Source organism: Rhinolophus ferrumequinum, chromosome 27 (genome assembly GCF_004115265.2).
Source record: "Rhinolophus ferrumequinum isolate MPI-CBG mRhiFer1 chromosome 27, mRhiFer1_v1.p, whole genome shotgun sequence".
In the NCBI taxonomy this organism is placed as follows: Eukaryota; Metazoa; Chordata; class Mammalia; order Chiroptera; family Rhinolophidae; genus Rhinolophus; species Rhinolophus ferrumequinum.
The window spans coordinates 11,353,716-11,375,068 of record NC_046310.1 but is presented as its reverse complement, the minus strand read 5'-3'; positions in this window follow the sequence as shown (position 1 = coordinate 11,375,068).

Here is a 21,353-nt window from a genome sequence, read left to right as displayed (position 1 = left end):
CTATCATTTCTTTTACATTTTAAGAGATTTCTTTGGTCATTATTTTAAAATAGATCTGCTGATGACAAATTCTTAGTTTTTCTTCATCTGTGAATGCCTTGATTTCTCCTTGATTCCTAAAGCATACTTTCACTGGATATCAGATTCTGAGTTGAGAGTTCTTGTTCTTTTCTTTCAGCATTTGAAAAAGGCCCACTTCCTTCTGACCTCTATCATTTCTGGTAAGAAGTGTGTTGTCATTCTACTGTTTTCCCTCTATAAGTAAAGTGTTCATCTCTTTCAAGAATTTTGTTTTTTCTTTAGTTTTCAAGTTTGACTACAGTGTGTCTTGAAATGAGCATCTTGGGGGTTTATCCTCTTTGGGATTCACTCAGCCTCTTGAATTTATACGTTTATGTCTTTTGACAAATTGGGGAAATTTTTAGCCATTATTTCCTGGAGTGTTTTTCAGCCTCTTCCTCTTTCTCATCTCCTTCCAGGTCTCTGATGACACAATGTTGTATTCCTCAGGTCTCTGTTCATGTTTTTTGTTGTTGTTGTTTTTTCAGTTATTATTTTCTCTGTTGTTCAGATTGGGTAATTTCTATTGTTCTTTCTTCTAGTTACCTGAGTCTTTTCTCTATTCCCCGCCCCCCTCCCCATGCTGTGCTTTCATTTCTTCATTGAGTTTCTTATTTTGGTTATTGTATTTTTCAGTTCTAAATTTCCATTTAGTTCTTTATATTTTCTATTTCATTCCTGAGACTTTCTACTTCTTGGTTAACGTTTTGCATTTTTTAATTTGTAATTGTTGTAAATTTTGTAATGTTCGTCATTGCTCATGGAGACATTTTTATGAGAGCTTCCCTAAAATGTTTGTCAGATCACTCTTAATATCTCTATCAGCTTGGTGTTGGTATTTATTAATTGTCTTTTCTCTTTCAGTTTTGAGTTTTCAGTTGAGATCTTTCTGGTTAATATAATAAGTGATTTTCATTTGAAACGTGGACAGTTTGAGAGTTATGTTATGATATTCAGGATCTTAAACTTTCTATTTTAGCTAGAAATTATCTCTGAGGACTGGGTATAGATGGAAAGGATATTTTAACTTTTTATTTTATATTCTCCTGTATTATTTATTGCATTAATCATAATTAATTTAAATTTAAATTAAGTAAACTAACTTAATTTTAACTCAAAGTTAAGTACTTTAAAATTTATTTTTAAATTTTAAATTTAAATTTAAAATTTAAACATGTGAGAATACAATCATTCTGACCATATCAATGTAATATAATTCCAACAAATAAAATATAAATAAATGGATAATATAAATAAATAAAATATAAATAAATGGATAAATCTGACTATCATACTAAATAGCAACTTCCTTCTTTATTTTATTTTTTTTTTCACTTGGCTCACAAAATTTAGCAGTACTACCCATAGAGTATAGATTTGGCCTTAAAATTTAGGTTTTGATGTCATATTTGGAAGGGACCCAATTCCAAATTCCCAATTATAACAAATTCTCGGTTCTTGGAACAGAGAATACTTCTTTACCCTTGGCAATTAAAAACAAAATGTTATCTTTGCTGCTATGTTGGACACCAGGGAATCCAGGGGCCATAGAAAAACCACATGAGCCTTTGTGTGCCCCACTCAGAAAGCAGAAGCCAGGATAAAATTCTCAGATGGACTTTTCTCTGGCCCCCGATGCTTCAGTCACTCAACAGAAGTGCTCCGGGAAAAGGGTCTGCCAACCCCAACAAGGAAGGGAAGATCACAGAAGTGCTCAAATTCTTGGCAGGGCTCACTGATTTAACAGCTTCTTTATAGAGGATGTTTTTATTTTTGATCTTATATCCCAGAAATTTGATTTTCTTGGAATACAAAATATGAATGTGGGTGGGCCTACTCATTTCATATTCTCTCTCTCTCTCTCTCCCTCTCAACCCACCCCCTTGTTTCACACTCTCCATTATTTTTCTCAAACCATTTGCTTTTCTCTGTGGGCCTTTTTCTCCCCCCAGTCCCTCTCAGAGCCTTCCTCTCTGACTCTCTTAACTCTCATAATGGTTTCCTCTATCCTAGACTCAGCAATTGATTGAATCACTTCAGGCAACTCTAATCCAGGCATCAAGATGATCAAAATAAACATGCAGCAGAATAGTCTTTTTAATTTTTTAAACATCTTAAGGATCAAAAGAGGCCAACTGTGGCAAAATCTGTTATTTTTAAACAACTGCTTTCAAATATCCCCCAACTCTCCCCCCAAAAGGTCAACAAATTCATAACATTTCTGACAACTAAGTTCAGTCTTAAACAAAATATATTTTCAGCATCCTTATACAGTTTCTATCTCCTTCGCCCTTTTCTTTTCCACTTGGCCAAAGATATACTACGAAATTATGTTTTCAAAGATTCTGTTCTGGTCAGTGCAATCTAGAAACAGAGCAAGGTGTTAAGAAATGAACTGCATCTCTAGTCACAGTCTTTCCACCAAACCTCTTGTCTGAGTCCCCTCAGTTTGCAGATAAGGCAAAATGTAGGTTCTGCAGAGGGGAGGGCAATGCAATCACACTATCTGTGAAACCTTTGGCAAGTCACCTTCCCTCCTTGTGCCTTAGGCTCTTTGCAGTTACTTATCAGAGCCATTGGTCGATGTTACTCTTGTCTCCTCCCAGTTACACACTAGAATTCCCCTTCCCTACTCCCTTTGAAGTTGGGCATGGGCATATGACTTGCTTTGTCCAATGAGTCTTAGCAGAAATGCTATGCATCACTGTCAAACAAAAACGAAGAGCCAGGTCAATAGATTCCCTTTTTCTTCCCCAACGATCATAGAAATACATTTCATGATGGAACCACTATCAGCCTGGGTCCCTGTATGGCTTCAGAGAACAGAGTGCCCTCTGCTTCTCCATGTCGCATGTAACCCATCCATGATTAGCATGTACATTTTAAGCCACTGAGATGTGAGTGCTGTTTGTTACATATCACAACCTAACTCAGCCTGACTGATACATTCCTTATCTGTGAAATGGTGATGATGACAATGCATAGCAACACCCAGTGTTGCTCTGAAGATCAAATGAGATGACTCACACACAGCACTGGGGCACAGTGAGTGCTCAATGACTGTCGGTCATCATTACTTCTACGAGACACCATGGACAAACTGAACAAATGAATAGAAGTAGGCCAATGGCCTGGCCATATGGCTCCCTTTGAACAGCAGCAACAGAGGTGTAGGGCAACATCACTTGAAGTCACTGTGACTGGAAAATCTTCAATCTTCCCTAGCCCTGTCTCCTCACCAATAACCAGTCATTACTTGATGCATACCCTCACCTGCCTACACAACTCACCTTCATAAGAGAAAGGCCTTCCTCTACTTCACCTTCTTAGGATGTCTTCCCAGACCCATCCTGACTCATGCCGATTATATCATATTACATAGCGAACCACTCTTTGAAATACGTACATCCACAGTAGGCATTATATGCATTCATTCCTACTTAAGTTTATTCACATTCATTTCATAATTGTTCCTAAAAGAACAGGAACCATGTCATCTGTTTTCTGATGTGGTTTCTCTGTTTCTCTTGCAGTTTCCATATGTCCCCAATTTACTACCACAATCATCAAATATGAATCTTTAACCCCAACACCTTAGAACCTACATCAGAGACCTGCATTTAATAGGTGTTCTATTCATGTGTTTTGCAGGCTGGTTTAACCCGTGCCAAGGCCTACAGAATGAGGTGAAATAAATGAGGGCTTACCAAGAACTGATTGTCAAGGTGATTCCAAGTCCTCCTTCACCTAAATCAGGATTTCTTACAATATGGACATGTTTTATTATCTGGTTGCTGTATAGATTTGCAAAGCATTGCCCCAAGAGCCCCCCAAATGGTTTGTCATTTTGCTCAACCTAATTAAAGTCATTAAGAAAGTACATGAGAACCTTGACTACCTAAAGCATCTATGGGTCCATCCAGGTTCACCAGAGGAGCAGAGAACTCATAACATAACGCACTGCCACTCCATGGCCACCTTTTTCAGCAGGAATGTGCTGTGCAGACAGGCTTCTGTGGGTACTTTCTGCAAAAAGGATAAATATGAGATTTCTCAGAGCAGGGAAAAGGCAGCCATGGGGCAAGGCATGACTCAGTAGCTTCCCATAAATCATTCGCTTCTCTGTTGGTTTGGGTCAGCAAACCAGCTCTCAACAACCCACTGAAGGGTGGATCAGGAGCAGAATGGACAGCAGCAATCCAAAGATAACTGCCGAACCTGACTTCAGTCTTACACTTCTCCTTTCTCCTTTAAATAGGCAATGCGCTTTGTTTGTGTTTGACAGCTCAGTGGTGGCTAAGCATGTGGGGTACAGAATCTCTTTCACTTCCACATTGTTTAGTTTCCCAGAAACCAGGCTTAGATCTCTGAGCCACAACAAAGAGATGCCCATTTAGGAAACTGACCCTCTGTATCACCACAGGAGCTTCTGTATTTTCAAAATGGTAGGCTATCCCCAAGGGGAAAGAAGACAGTTCAGACTGCTTTCTGCCTTGATAGTTCCCTCTTAGACATACATGTTCATGGGGGCTAGAAATAAACTGGGAAAGAAAATGAGAGCCATGGACGGCCCCAATCTCAAATAATATTTGGTGAGGCCCTTCCCCAAATAATCTCTGCACTTCCCTTTGGTAATAAAAAGAATTGCTCATGTGTATAATCTTTCTCCAAGTGATCAAATGTATGGACTCTACATATGTTCTGTGACTGCAAGAGACACAGAGTGGAAGACAGACATGTTTTTATACTATCTGTCCACGTAAAATTGAAGTCACCTGTCTCATGTTAATAAAACTTAAAAATTTACCATACAGGTAAATTTTGTACTGATAAAATGTCCTATTTTATTTTTAAGTGAGAATGGTACACAGTAACGTTAAAAATTACTGTACAATATTTACATCTATCAGATCTCTAGCCAAATTTCAACTCCTTAGAGACACTTTCCTCAACCATTCTGTCTAAAATAATGTCCTCCTCACCATTACCTTCTATGTCCTAACACTATTTTATTTACAGAATTTATCATCGGAAATTACTTTATTTATCTATCAGTTTATTTATTACTTTTTTTCCACCATTAGAATGTAAGCTCCATAGGCAGCAATTTTCCCTAGAACAGTTCCTAGCATGAAGCAGGTACTCAGTAAATGTTAGCAATTTGAGAGAAAGGGGGAGAGAGAGAGAGAGAGAGAGAGAGAGAGAGAGAGAGAGAGAGAGAGAGAGAGATGCTTACATACCCATAGGAAATTCCTAATTGGTAAGGAAGAAACTATTAACAATGATTAATTTTGGGGAAATGGCTTAAGAAATCCAAAAGCAAGAAAGAGGACTTTTGCTTTTCATTCTATACGTCTTTGAATCATTTGAATTTTTACCATGGAAATTTATTCCTTTCATAGTAAAAACATTTAAAAATAAAAAGAAAATTGAATATTTAAAAATTCAATATAAAAATTTAAAATTTCACATGGCAAAAAAAAATGTCATAAACGAAGACAAAGATAATGGATTAAGGAGAAAAAATCATTTCAGCACAGAAACAAGTTAATATAATTCCTACTATACACGAAGCACCTAAAAATTAATTGGAGACAGATAAGTCAATGGAAAATTGGGCAAATAACATAAATAGGCATTTCAGAGGAATGAATTTCCTAGAGGCCAATAAATCAATGAAAACATATTCAACTTCATAGATGGTTGGAGAAATGTGAATTAAGATGAAATACCATTTTTCCATTCATTAGTTTGACAAAAGTTAAAAAGCGTACTAATGAGGATGGAAGGAAATGTGTTTCCCGGTATATTGCTGGGTGCAGGATGGAGGAGAGGAGTGTAAATTGCTACAATCTCTTTGGAAAGTAATTGTGTGATATCTATCAAAATTTAAAATGTACATGTCTTTTGATCTAGTGATCTTATTGTTTGAATTCTCTGCTACAGAATTAAAACCTATACATATGGAAGTATATTTTTTAATGTTAGTGGCAGCCCAGTTTTTAATGACCCAAAAAACAGGAAATAGAACTAAAACCTCATCAATGGAGGACAGATTGAACAAATTTCATATATCCATACAGTAGAAATGTTTAAAGTTATTATAAAAGAGTATAATCTTGACTGACTAGAGAACTGTTAAGAAGTTCATGCTTCGACTAGTTTGTTGATTTGATTCATCACCCAGAAGGAGAACTACCAGATGAAATAAAGGACACCCGGTTATATTTAAATTTCACATAGACAATAAGCGATTGTTTTAGTATAGGTATGCCCCAAATATTGCATAGGTTCCATATTTCTATTCACTGAATCTGGTAACCCTTCTCAGAAGGAAACTGTTTATCCTCTCAGTCCTATTCTCAGGAATATCTTCATTCTCCATATCAGTATTCTTCATTCACAAATGACTTGGCTCCTCTCAAACATTAGACACAGCTCTATTCTCCTTATCTCTCAGAAACTTAGACATTGTCACTTAGTAATAGAAAAATCCAGTCTAGTTTTCTTCCTAATTAATGTTCCATCAGGTGTACACGGAGGTGGCCTTGCTCAAATTACCTGATGACAAACACCAGCTAATTTAGAAACCATTTCTTTTCAGCAACATAGGCAAGCATTTATTTAGATTTGTTGTTGTTAAAAACATAATAATAAATTTATGAACATACTTATTTTTTAGGATAAGCTAGGTTATGCTGCAACAAAAATAGCCCCAAAATTTCATATTTAAGTACACACTTGAAAAAAAAAAAACTCTTAGCAATGATGGGGTTTATTTAATCTCTACAAAGAGTTTAATTAGATTATTCAGATGTCAGAGACGTGTGTAAGACTTACACTGGTCAGAAGCCAAGTGAGATGAATTCCATCATCTCGTACTATGACCACGCTTCCAGCCCATCCCCTGGACCTTATGCCAAGAGTTATTTCCCAGCAGTGGTGGTACATGGCAGTGAATTACCTCACTCTCTTGTTGGGTCTTGCTGTGACCAACAACACATAATGCTCCCCTGCAACCTGGGGCTAAAGCAATTGGCTTTGTGTAAACCTTACTGGTTCTCAAGGGAAAGGCGCAGTCCTGAGATTTACGAAGCTGAGCAAACTGGCCACCACTTGGATCACCTGAAGTATCTAGCTAGCTGGTGTCTTCTTTCTTTTGTCCAGGGGGACTTGTTGATTTGTTATGTTAATAAACTATATCCCCTTGATTTAAAAGAAAATAACATCACTAGTTGAAGGACAGAGAAAAATAGATATGAGGTGGGAAAGTTGGAAGGTATAGGAGAAAAAAAAAACACACACAGATGTGAAAATTGAACCTCAGTAGAAAATTGAACCACAGACATATACACACTGGGGGTACTCAGAAAGTATATACAAGTAGACACTTTGGTCAACGTTGCTCAAGCAGTAGAGTAGTTCGCCATAATCAGAAATGTCTGGACACTGATAGTAACCATTTTGAGCACCTCTTGTAATTGCAGAAGTCAAAAGTGATTTGTAGTCATCGGTCGTTATCAGTATATATTGAGTATTACAATTTCAATACAGTTTTCCTTTCTTAAAATGTGTATACATTTTTTTGGCACCCTCTGTCTGTGTGTGTGTGTGTGTGTGTGTGTGTGTGCGCGCGCGCGCGTGTGTGTGTGTATTATTTTGTAATGGTACTTTTGTGTCCTGTGATACTTCAAAGACTTTCTCCTTGGGACTCCTTCCTCGGAATCCCTTCAGAAATGTCATGTTTTACATCCTGGTCAGATTTATGGCCCTTGGCTACTTAGAAAGGGAAGAAAGTAGCAGTCCATGGAATTCTTATGTAGTTTGATTGGGAGAGATGTCCCAGACTAGGAGCAAGACAGAAGGAAGCTGAAGAGGAGTGACACTGAGAAATGATATTCAATCAAGAAGAAGCCAGTACCTGATAATACTGTACGTTTATATTAGGATATTTAGTTTGTTAAGTGCAACATTTAGCACAGTGTTAAAGAGCTCAGTATTAGACTCTGAAAGACTTGGATTCAAATCCCAGCTCCACCGCTTCCTCCCTCTGGGCATGACATGCAATGTCTGTAAGCTTCAATTACCTCATCTATACAATGGATAACAATCATATCTACATCAAAGGGATTGAGGAGAACTAAGCCATGTAAAGTAGTGCCTGGAACATAGTAAGTGCTCAGCGAATGCTGTCTGGTATCATTATCAGGTAGTATCATCCCCATTAGATGACATCAGTAGACTTGAAGTTACGTGACATTCAGAGTCATACAGATACGAGTATAAGTAGAAAATCTGAAACTGGAACGCTGTCTTCTAATGTCATATACATTAGACTAACCCAAATGACACTTACACGATTCCTTCATTTCACTGACAGTGTCTGGACCAGACTCAGAAGGAAGGGGGACAACCATCTTTAGTAAAGACACTGAGAAAACCAGGCAGGATCTCAGGCCTCTGGGTTTCTCCTTCCCTCAAGAGTTGTTTGAGCCCAAGACACATCCAGTGTCATTTCCTGCCACTGAGTCATCATCACAGATTAGTATCAAGAACAATTCTGTGTTCCAGGAGCTCAGGACAGAAAATTCTCTAAAGTTTCACTTTAGAATTGGCTCCGTGTCATAACACATACTCTCCAAACTCATCAAGAGAGGTTATAGAAGAATTGATGTCCTAAAAAAAATTTCATTTACTTTACAGATTTATGAAATATGTCCTCTTGCCAAAGCCTCATGTGCACTTCTTGTTTCAGGAAAGGTAACACAGAGTTTCTCCCAAACTAAAATGGACTCTTCCAGATGCTGACATTGAGGGTTATGAGTCATCCCGGCTGCCCAGAATCACTGAGGAGGTAGCTCCAGCATTCTGTGTAACCTCTTAACATAAAAGCTTTAATAGCATTTAGGCACTCTCCCTTGATATGCCTGCCCAAAGAGTCCGGGGAGATGGTCTTTCGCATTCCCCAACAGTTTCAAGTCAAAGAAGCTTACCACCATCTTTCCTGACCAATAGTGTTTACATTTAACCTTTGAGTCAGGCCAGAGTTCATCATCAAACAAACCCTGAGCACTCATCATGGGTCAGCGCTGTGCTAGGTACTAGACAAGTCCAAATCAACACGCACCTCTGTGTCCTTGAAACTCACAGTTCAGGAGGGGAGAGAGATGACATTTTTAAGCTACATTTTTAATGTATAATAGAGATATTAGCAAAGCACTGAGGGAGCTTTCTGGAGAACGTACTCTGCCAGAGGGCTTTACTGAGGAGGTGACATTCAGGCTGGGTGGTTTAGGAGGGTCACTGGGAGATGGAGCATAGAACACTCGTGGTAGATAAACTGCACAGAGAGCATGGAGGAGTGAAGAGCCCAGGGGTGAGAATGTGGACGGGCAGGGACAGCCTTCAATATGGCGGAAATGTGGCGGGAAAGGGGCAAGAGATGAGGCTGGAGAGACCGAACTTGTGATCAGCTTTGCATGCGCTGCTGAGTAGTTTACACTTTATCCCCAGGCTTTCTGAAAACGTGGTCCTTTTTAGTAATAATAACAGAGCCACTGATGATAACCACCTTCCTGATAACCTATGCCTGTAGCCACTGCCCATCCCCCACAGCTACTCACCACAAGGACACTTCCACTGGGTCTCTCCCTCACTAGTGTGCTCTTTGCACACTCCCCCCCCCACACACACACCCATCATATTCCACCTGTAAACCCCCCTTGAGACAGGGCTGCAGTTCTCTACCTTCCCTGTTCCAATCCAATGGTCACTGCCCTCCTGAGAGAGACCTATAGCTCTACTCTCACCCCAGTGTCACCATAGTACAGCTTCTTAGCTCTTTGGCACAGCCACCAGCACAGGACAAACAGAGATGTCTTCCTGGTCCCCCAAATTGCACTCCACCCTTCTCTTCTAGAAAAACAAAATTAGCTCAGACATCCTCTGAGAGCCCTGTCCTGATCCCCTGCACCTTCAGCTTAACTGTCTTATGTACTCATCTAACACACTGGTCTAATCTTCCACTATAGCACTTAGACTAAGAAATGGGAAGTTACTACCTGATTCAACCGTGATGTCCTTACTTCCAGGGACCCATATTGTCTCTGTAGTCCCACCAAGTAAGCACTTACAACATTTTTAAATAAATGCATGTATCCCCAGACACTTGGTTATCAACTTCTTTCATTTTAGTTTTCAGTTGCCATATGAGTTAAGTATATTCTGTGGGCTGGCTGGGAACCTTAGCTATCATTTCTAAATTTGTTTCTATGGGAAAATGCATTGACAGTTCCAAAAGAAAGACTTACAAACAGAGTTTGGAACAAAACCCATTAGTACACTGCAGATCGACTATATTTATATGTTTGCATTGCTGCTAGCTATAAAACTGGTCTATCAGCTTTCCCCTCTTGGTTGGTGAGGTAGTCCAATAGAGAGAACATAAATATACTTCTAACACTAAGTATTCTTTGATTACCTTTATGGGTATTTAATAAACACTCATGAGCTGGATACATTGGCACAGACTACAGGCACCCTTCCCGAGTAGTTGTTTAGACATTTCTTTTGTTTCCTGGCCCTGTGTTCATGTGATCCTATTTAGGAAAATCTGACATTTGGAAATCCAAACTTAGAAACCAGATACAGGCAGGAATTGTGACTCAGGTTACAAAATAATTTTTCACTTTAGCAATTTAATGGTGACTCACTCTGTTCATTAAAGAGCAATAAAAAAAAATTATCATGTAACTCTGAAAAGAAATACAAAATTGAAGAACAGAATTAAGGCTGGTTATATGTGTAGTCATGAGCATTTCTTTTTGAAATGCCATAATTTACCCCTCCCCACTGGAGATTTAGCCTTGTGGCATTACAAGTCTCTGTCTACCAAGAAGCACAACAAAAGACCATTTGAGTAGGAAGCAGATGTGTATCTTCTGGAGCTTAACACCCCTGGCTCAAATCTGACGGTGAAAATTTACAGCCCTTAAAATATACTACACTGTGGTGGCTGCGACAGGGAGGCCTGCTCCCCAGCTGAGGGAGTAGAACTGCTAAAATGTTAGTGGCCAAACATTTGGTGGGGGAGGTTGGTGGGGGCTGGTGGGGCTGGTGGGGGAGGAAAGAGACTGATTCTTCACTGGGAGGAAATGAACCCAGAGCTCACCGGTGGATGATATAATCAAAAACTCATATACCACTATCCAAGTTTTATTACACTACTGAGGAAAACAGCTCATTTATATTGGATTTCCTGTCTTTTTTTTTCTTAATAAGGGGAATCACATATCTGTGAGTCATCATGAGTATTATAGATTTGACGGGACATTTTACCATGATAATGCATATGACTCTTTTTAAAAGGGATTGTAAACTACAACAGTTGCATGCCTCTTAATTTATTGACAGAATAGTAAAAAGATGAGTTGATATATTCTTCAAATTTTTCACATTTCTTGAAATAGCTTTGACTACTTTCAGTAGGCATATATCTCTGTTTAATAGCAACCTACAAAAATTAATAAATAGGGGAAAGGTGCTATGGGAATAGGCCATAATAAAGACAAATGGAATCCATATTTCAAAAGTTGGCAAGACCTAGCAGATATGCTCTTATTATTTGTGTGTGTGTAATAAAATGTTCTGTATTCAGTCACTTCTTTCCTTGTTATTTCTCTTGTCTTGAGTAAGAGCCATAAACGCTTCAACAAACAGAAAGTGGATTGAATATTCAGTTAGTGTTACTGAAGTCTTTTTATGAAGTACTACTTAATGCTGAAATGGCATATTTTCAAAGAGAAGGTTCCATTTGTTTTGTAGAAAGACAAGTTCCACAAACATTCTTTGGAATGTGACAACCATGAATTCTTCCTTATTGAGTGTCTACTACTTAGGAGCCATACTGAAAACAATAAAGGGACAGAATGAGCAGTAGAAAGATGGAGCTATTTTTCGAAGAACAGAAGCATACTTACGCAACCAAGTAAAGAATTGAGCATTTTCAAAGCTGTATCACCAAAGCAAATTGAAGACCTGACGTGGACTTTAGGGTAGTATGCAAATAGCCCTCCATCAATTGGTCTCATATCCCTTGCAAACAAATGCACCATTTTTCTCCAACCTAACAGTATTATGGATTGTGATAACTAAGACCAACTTCTGAGAAAGAACAGACCTTGGAAAGTGTCTAGTGAATACAATATCTTCTAGACAGCAGGCTTAGAAACGCAGACATTAACAATGTGCTCTGGTCTGTACCTAACGTAGGCCCTATAATCTGTTATCAGGAGAGCCTCTGCTGGGATTGGTTTTTCCAGAAGTGGGATGGGTTACCAGGGTCAACAACGCTCGCCCACTGGTTTGGCCTGGGATGATCTCCTCTGCTTTCTCCAGGGAGCTGGCCAGTGCTGACTGCTGAAGAAACTTACCCAGGAAGTAGATTGAGGCTAAAGAAACTTACACCTGGAGACCGAACCCCTGTCATCCTCAATTCTGTAGTCTAACTTACTGCTAATCAGCCACATGGAAGACGTATGGACACAATTTTGAGAAAAGGGAAAACACGATACCAAATGAAACAAAAAGAAGTCACTGCCCAAGAGAACATGTACAGACAGGTAGTAAATCAATGTGACACATGTAAAAAAAAAATTACTCTATAAACTCACTGACGATGATGAAATCCAGATCAGGTCAAATAAATTTTTCCTAGTTAAATCCCAACTCTTATATCAGAAGGTCCATCCTCAAACGGAAAGATGCTATCAGCAAACCGATAGAGAAAAATGATCAACAGAGCAGATTACTTACTCCATTTGGGTTCTGTGTACACACGATTGTCAAAGCCAATCAATTGCCTAAGTCAGATGCACTGGCTTCCTTAAAGTTGCTAATACTCATTATGAAACAATAACTTAGATTTCACAAGGTCGAACGAATTTCACATAACAAAACTTACTCAAGAAACTGAATGAATACCTCCATGGACTAGACCTACAATAATGACTCCTTCCATACATGAGTGATTCTTCATAACTTTATACAGAAATTGGTCCAATACCTGGGTCCAAGTTCATCATGGGCTCATCCAAAACTGGTTCCCGTGGGATGATAACATTTACGCCATATGTGAATTTTTTGCAGTCCCAGTTCCTTGGGAGTGAGCCCAAACTGTTCCGGATGCTTTGGCTAGGGGTGCACTGCATGCAAGTGTTTCTTATAGGAAAATGCTCCAGTCCCTGCCTTATCCTAATGAGCATAATTAACCACAACCATAACATTTGAATTATTAATGCTCCCTAATAGGGTGGATAAAGTGTCTCTGGAGCAAAGCTGTTTGGAGTTCTGGTTAAGCTCATGCCAAATTTAATTTAAAAGTTCATCTTGAAGAGAGACAATGCTGGCATTGTGTTACACTGATTTAAAACAAGTCTGTCCTAAGAATTTTCTTCATCCTTATCTTCAGTAATAGAATACGAAAGGGGTGGGGGGGAATATCAAGCGCTGGAAAATATCTTTCTCAGAAACTATAGCAGACGGGTCACAATATTTTTAAACAATGATAGTAACATTTATTATATCAAAGCCATTTTATGTTTTATTTGGAACTCTGGCGCCTTTTTTTTTTAAGTTCCCATAACATGACAGTAATTATAGCCATCAAGATGTTCCCTAGAAGATAGCACTCCAAAATCCAGATGCTGCTGCCTCGTTGTCCCTTTGCTGGAGCGCAGAGTGTGCACATTACATCATGGTGTAGTTTATTTTAAAAGTGCTTTAAGAATGTAATGATAGTAATTGTAGACAGGGAAAATTAATGGGAGCATTGCCGGTCTGCAAATTCCATTTATAAAACACTCCCGCTGCTCAAAGAGAGAGTGCTTTCTTGTTAACAGAGGCTTCAAAATACAATTTGGAGGATGTATTAAATAAACTCTGTGCTAAAGTCATTTTCAGCTGGGCCCTCTGTGTACATATTTCCCTCTCACTTCACCACTAGCCCCCCACACGACTTTCCCTGGGAGGATACAAGATTCTGCAGAGAAGTAGAAGATGCAGGTCCCTGTACAAAACCACCATGGCTATGGGGGAAGGACAGGTTAAGTGGTAGAGCTGGTCTCAGGGCAATGAATATACACACAGCGTATAAAACAAACCCAGCTGTGGACCTTTCACAACAGGCTATGCCTGGGGTTAAGAGTTTGGAGGACTCCATACTCTTGGATGGTGGACATCCAAGCCAAGAGCAGCATCTTCCATCTCCGTGTATGCTTACTCAGCCCTGCTTCTTTTGGGTTCCTTAGACCTATCTTCTTGCCCATATCTAACTTGAGCAAAACTCAAACAACCTCCTCAAGAGTGCTTCTCAAATCCTGTTTGTGATGGAATCACCTGTTCAAAAGGCGACCAGTTTTGTCCTGGGAAGTTGTCAAGGAAACTCCAGTTGTTTCTGAAGTCTCAGAGAGAGCGTAAAAGACCAAAATTGGTAAGCCTTTCCTTCGTTCAAATTTGAACAGAACAAAAAAGGGGAAAAAGAAAGCTTCTCCACACATCTAGAAATTGGTTTTAAGAGTGGGTTAATGCCGAGCTGATGAACCAGTATTTGTACCGAGAGGGTGACTACCTGGCTCCTTTCTCCACAGCATCACACCTCATACACAAAAAGGGGGTCTCTAACCCCACCCCAGTCACAGCAGACATATGAGTAACTGATTAGTGCTGGGTCGAGGGGAGTCTGAGATAAACACACGTCTTCTTCAAATACATATAGACTTGCTCAATCAACTGCAATAACCACTGGTAACAACAATAATTTTAGAAAAGGAGAAATCAAGCATATGCGCCTATGCCTGTGGGTAGTGGGAGGCAGTCAGAGGAGAAAATGGATTATAAAAGGGCAGGAATGAATGCACTGTTCATTGCTGGGCCAGTGGCTATACATTCCCACCTTGCTAGTTAATCTGATGGGGCTACCTCACACTCTATAGTCCTTTAAGCGGAGTTCAAACACGTGCACATCTGAGACTTCTTTGATTGACAATCCCACGAGCTATGCAGCATCGGTATCATTATTCCTGCTTTACAGGTGAGAGTGTTAAGCCGCAGAGAGGTGGAATGTACTGTCCAATATCTTGGTGGAAAATTCAGGACTGGAGTCCAGGTTGCTTGACTCCCCAGGTAGGTTAATGGACCAGGACTACAGCCTCCAGCCCTGAGCACCAACTGACTTTTAATGCATTTTATACAAATTTTTAAAATGACAGAAAGAGAAGAGGAAAAATGAAAGCAGAATGAGGACTAATGCATACGGACGTAATGGTGCGTATAGTCACTTTTTAACAAGCTTTACGGTTATCTCATCTACAGTCTACAGCAATCCTATGAGGCAGGTGTTCTGAGCACTGTTTTGTAGATCAAGAAACTGGATCTAGAAAGATGTTCTAAGCCTCTCCCATCTGATAGATACCCTCATCCTCGTAACCCTATTAGAGATTACTATTTTCACTGTCTCCATTTGACAGGCGAGGAGAATGAGGTACAAAGATGTTAAGTACTTTGTCCAAGGTCACACAGCTGATAAATGGCAAAGCCAGATTCCAACTCAAGCAGTCCAGCCCCACCGAGCCATTCTACCCCAGCTCCAGGTGACAAGGCCAGGAGCTGTCCAGGAACAGAACGCTTTCCCTCGACACAGCGTAAAGTGATTCCCCAAGCAGGCGAAATGGAGGCTTCGACGTCTCTCTCCTCAAAAACATTCTAGTACCCCAAACTTTTCTTCCTCAACCTGCACCAATGCAGAATGCCCCCCACACCCCCAGCCCTTCATCCCCCCAACTCCAGATCATTAGTCCCGTCTATGACATGCTCCTCTTACCCATGGGAAATGTGTGTTCTCTCTCTGACCTCGATGAAGCAGCCAGACAAGGCTGAGCTATTGAACTAATCTGTACTCATTAATGCTAGTCGAGAAGGATATGAAAACTAACAGTCGTTCATTCACCTGTCAATACCAAGAGCTGGGTATGCAGTAATAAGTGAACCTATTAAGTGCCACACACCGCAATAGGGCCATGCATGCATTCACTCATCAGAAATTTATGTGAGCCTTCTCGTGCCATATGTACAGCAACTCTGAGAAGTAAAACTTCCTATGCTCATTTAGCGTTCGCAAAAGCTGGCGTCCATATTGGTTAGGTAAATGGCCCAAGGCATCAAAGCTAATATGGAGCTGAGGTAGGGTCAAACACTGGAGAAACTAATGAGTTAATAAACAGAGGAGTGAATCTAAAACCTCGACCTGCCCCACTACACCTTGCATTCACTCATTCAACAAGTAATTTTCGAGCATGTTCTATTTGCCATGCACTCTTAGGCACTCGGGATGCGATGGTTCCCTACACCACATTTTGGTGGGCAGAGGCCAAGAATAAATAAACAAGCCTTCAGAACCATATGAAAAATATCAGGTGGTGATAATAACCATGTGGAAAAGTGAAATAAGGTGTCAGAGATTGGTAGCTATTTCACATTATGGTGGGGGAGTCAGGGAAGAAACTGACAATTAAGTTAGATGAATGCTGCTAGAAGAGGGCGGCTGTGTGAGGTTCATGAGAAACCACTCAAAGTCATGGGAAGGGTTGTACAAAGTTCCTAAGAAGGAAATGAGCTTTAACCAAAAGAAAGATGGTGAACAAAGAGACTCAGAGAGAGGGCAAATTCCCTGAGGTAAGTAAGCCAGGGTAGGAAGTCTGGAGTTTGTGCTAAGGGCAGAAGGGAGTCCTTAGAAGTTTCTAATTAGGGGAGTGTAGTGACCTGACTTATTTTTTAAAGTCTCCTCTCTACCTTGTATCTGCTCTTTGGTGTCTATCTTCTCCCTCTTACGTCTTCTGATCCAAACCCACCTGGGTCCTATGTCTCACCGTCAAGGCATTCCCTCATTCTATAAAAATTGTCAAGTGTCTGGTAAACGACTCCATGCCTGAGAGTTCCCTAATGTGTCACCCCTCCAGAGGGACACCCTTGTTATACTGGGGGATAACTGCCAGACGCAGTGGTATGCTAATCAGAGCCTTTCACGGCCCTCATGTCAAACCCTGCAGGCAACCTCCTACTGTGCACACCCCTAAACGAGCCTCAATTACCCCCAACCCTGACATTGATGACCCCAAAGACCCCACTCTGAGAAGGATCACCGTAATGACTCGGGATTCATTAGAATGAGGACTTGAGAAGTCCTATGCTATGAGGAAACCCCAGACTGAGAGAAGTTCTTCTGAATCAGGTTGTTATTTTATGTTACATAAAATAACAGTGGGAGGTAGCGGGAGGACCACTGACCTCTTGTAAGCATAGACCTGGTAGCTGGACAACTGAATTTGAATTCTGACTGGGTAACCTTGGACAAATCCTTTACGAGGCTTAATTTCCTCATCTTTAAAATAGGATCTCATTACTTCCTATTGGAAAATGGAACAAAGAACACAGAATATCTATTGCAGCGCCACGTGGGATCCTCCTGGTAGGTGGTGCTGGAGGTGCTGGTCGTTGTCGTTGCTATTGTAACTATTGCTTTTGTAGTCATGGATGCTGGGTGAGCAAGTCCTAAATGGGTCTCCATTTTCCCCTTTGAAAAGTACAATCTGACTAAATGATCTCTAAGGCAATTCCATCTGTTAAAAGCATTCAACATCCATCAGAAAAAAAGGAATTTTAAATCTGTAGCAGAGACTTATGGCATATGAGAAAGCACACCCTGACAATAAAGAGGGCAGATAAGTTTTGTCCTTGTTTTCTGGGTGTACCTTCAAGCTCTTCCTCTGCCCCAAAGGCCAACCATCCTGCAGATGAGGGTTCTAGATCCCATAAGCCTCCACTCAGAGTAGCCAGTGAAGACACAGCTGCCCTCAGTGGGTCCTTTCTCCATGAAATACCCTGCTTCAGAGGCTGAGTCTAGAGAGGTCATTCCAGTAAGTCTCTAAAACTGAGCTTACTAAAGCTGTTTATTTCAAATGAGTTTATCTCCATCATTTTTTCCCCCTCACTGGCCTCCCAAATGATCCCGTCAGTCATTGTTTAGAGCAAAACAAATTTCGTATTTCCTCCAAGAAGTCAAAGGACAAACCTGGTTCCTGAATCCTCTACTCAACACTCAGTCAGTCTCTGCAGGAACTGAGGACACTTCCCAGCGCTTGGTCCAGCAAGCCCTTGGAACCAAGGAGCAGGAGACGGAGGTGGAGAGCTTTCCCCTGGCCTACTCCCAAACAGTGACTCATTGACCCCCCGTGAGACTCCGTTTCTCCGTCAGCAGAGAGTCCTTTGATGCTATTGCAACCACCTCGTCCAAGAGGCTGCTCAGAACAGCCCAAGTACTCGGCCAAACAGTGCGCTGAGTCAGCACCTCCCGGCCAGTCCCAAAGGCACTAATTTTAATATTATATGCAGATTTATTACCTCAAGAAATGAGCATTTCCTGCTTCAAAAGGAAGCCTAGGCCTGCCCGGGAGACTCGTCCACAGAGTACCGAGAACCAATATAGAGAGAAAATCATCTTGCCACACACTCCAGGGAAACTTTGTTATTCTCAGGGAAGCATGTGGAGCGCTCAAGGAAATGAAAAGTCTGTAAGAACAGTCTTGGGAATTTCCTCACAGGGAAGTTTGCTAATGATTTCAAGAAACACGTTCTATTAGAAATAAATGGAACCATGGTCATTTCCTCGTTGCATGTTTGACCATCGAGGCCAACCTTTAAAGAGGCTGCAGGCTTCAAAGCCTGTCACCAAAGCAGAAACTTTCAAGGGCGCAATTCAGGGTATTCGCAGGTATTCATAAGGCCATGAAAGGTCTTAGAAAGGTCGTCCCCAGTACATCTGCCCACGAGGTTTTTGAGGGGCCAGTTCCACACACTAGTGCATCAGCTATCTACTGGCAGCTTGATCTTTGAAAACTTGTTTAACTTTTCAATAAATAATGATAATAATAATAATAATAATAATAATGTACTCCCAACAGTACTTTTGTGAGGATTAAAGGGAATACCATGTGCTCAGACTTTGTAAACTATTATACCAATGTGTTCTTTTTCATTCATTCCTTCAACTAATATTTATTAAGACCCTACTTAGTACCAGGTACGAACCTAAGTGCTTGGAATATGCCAGTGAACAAAATGTTTTTTAAACTGCTCTTATAGAGCTTATATTCTTGAGAGAGGGTCCGGGGTGGACATACAATTATAATAAACAGAATAGATAAGGCAATTATAGGTTGCAAGATGGTAAGTGCTGTAGGCAAAAACAAAAAACAAAAGTGAAGCGAGAGGAACTGGGAAAACCATGGGGTGGGTTACAACGTGAAATAGGACGGTCAAGTCAGGCCTCACCAAAAGGTGCCATTTGAGCAAAGACATGAGCGAATGGAGGAAATCAGTCAGGTGGATCGTTCAAGGAGGAGGTTCTCAGGCACAGGAAAGAGAGCCAGGGCAAGGGCCCAAAGTGGGGAGCATGTCTGAGATATTGAGATCCAGCCAGGGAGCCAATGAGGCTGGAGCAGTGTGAGGGGGGACAGTCGGAGAGGAAACTGGAGGTCACGAGGGGGGAGAAATACAGATCACGAGGGCTTCTGACCATCCTAAGGACTTCCGCTCTTATTCTGAGTAAGATGGGCAAACCTTCGCAAGAGTACGGACATGAGCTAACTTTGCATTTTTAGAATGATCACTCTGCCTGCTCTGGTGTAAAAAGCCTACAAGGGAGCAAAGGGGGATGGGGAACAAAGAGACCAGTTAGGAATCTACTGGAATAACACAGATTAGCAATGTCAGTGCTTGGACCAAAGGAGCCGCGGTGGAAATGGTGAAAAGCAGCTTGGGCCCTGAATTTTATTTTGAAGATAGAGCCTCCAGGATTTCCTAGTGTGTACTGAATAAGAGTCACGGGAAAGAGAAGGGGGGTCTGATGCACATGTGTTTTCCCTGAGCAACTGAAAGGATGAAGATTCCATCAACTGAGGCTACGTGAGGGTTTGAGGGAAGTCAGTTGGTGAAGACGGAGGGTTTGAGGGGGAAATCAGGAGTTCCACTTTGGCCATATATGTGCAAAATATACAACTGACATCCAAGGGGAGACATAGAGGACGTGGTTTGAATATAGGAGCGTGGAGATTCAGGAGAGAGGACTGAGATTGTCGTATAAATTTGGCAGTCATAAGCATAGGTGGTATTTAAAGCCACAAGACTGGATGAGCTCAACAAATAATGGTTGTACATGGAGAAGTGAAGGGATCCTAGAAGAGAGCCCTGGGAACCGTGACGTTCAGAGGTCAAAGAGGAGAAACGTTCAAAGGAGACTGAGAAAGAGCAGCTAATGAGTTTGGAACAAAACCGAGAGACAGTGGTATCCAGAAAAGAAGACCGTATTTCTAGGGTCAAATAGTGCCGATAGGTCAGTGGATTTAGCAAATGGAAGTCATTCGTGACCGTGACAAAAACAAGCTTCGTAGAGTGAAGGGAGAAAGGTCTAATTCAAGTGAATTTAAGAGACCATGAGAGAAAAGAATTGGAGACAGCAAGGAGATACAAGACTTTCTAGGAGATTTTCTGCTAAGGATAGCAAAGCAATGGGATGCTAGTTAAGGGAGGGGATACAGCAGGGGATCCAAAGAAGAATTTTTTGAATAAGAGTAATAATAACATGTTAATAAGCTGATTAAAATGACCTGGAAGAGAGAGAAAAAATGATGGGGTAGTAAAGAGAAAGAATCGCGGAAGCAACACCTTGAGTTGTATGAATGGACCAGTGCAGAAGAGGTCAATCTGGCTTTAGAGAAGAGCGTCAATAGTGCCCTTACAGTGACAGGCAGGCAGGAAGAGAATGTGGGCGCTGGTGGGCACTCTGTGGTGGGACTCTATGGACGTTGCCTTCGGATACTTCTCTTACTCACTTGCCACGGCCCCTGGAGATCCCCTGTTCACAGTATAACCTTAAAGCCAAATTCTGATGGAAAATCTTTCACAGGGTATCTCTCCACCATAGGCCTGTTTTGATAGGGAAGGAAGATGAAGAGTTAGGATACATACAAAGATGGAGACCTCTGGAAAGCCATCCATAGCACAACCACCCTAGATATGTAGAGATAGGTCTTCCAAAGGGAAAGGAGGGACATAAAAGAGGTTGGAGAGAAAAAATTTCAATCAATGCACACTTCTCCCAGGGTTACACTGCAGGCAAGAGATTCCTGAATATCTACAAGAAATACTGCCCCTACCAGAGATGCCATTTCCCCAAGCTACAT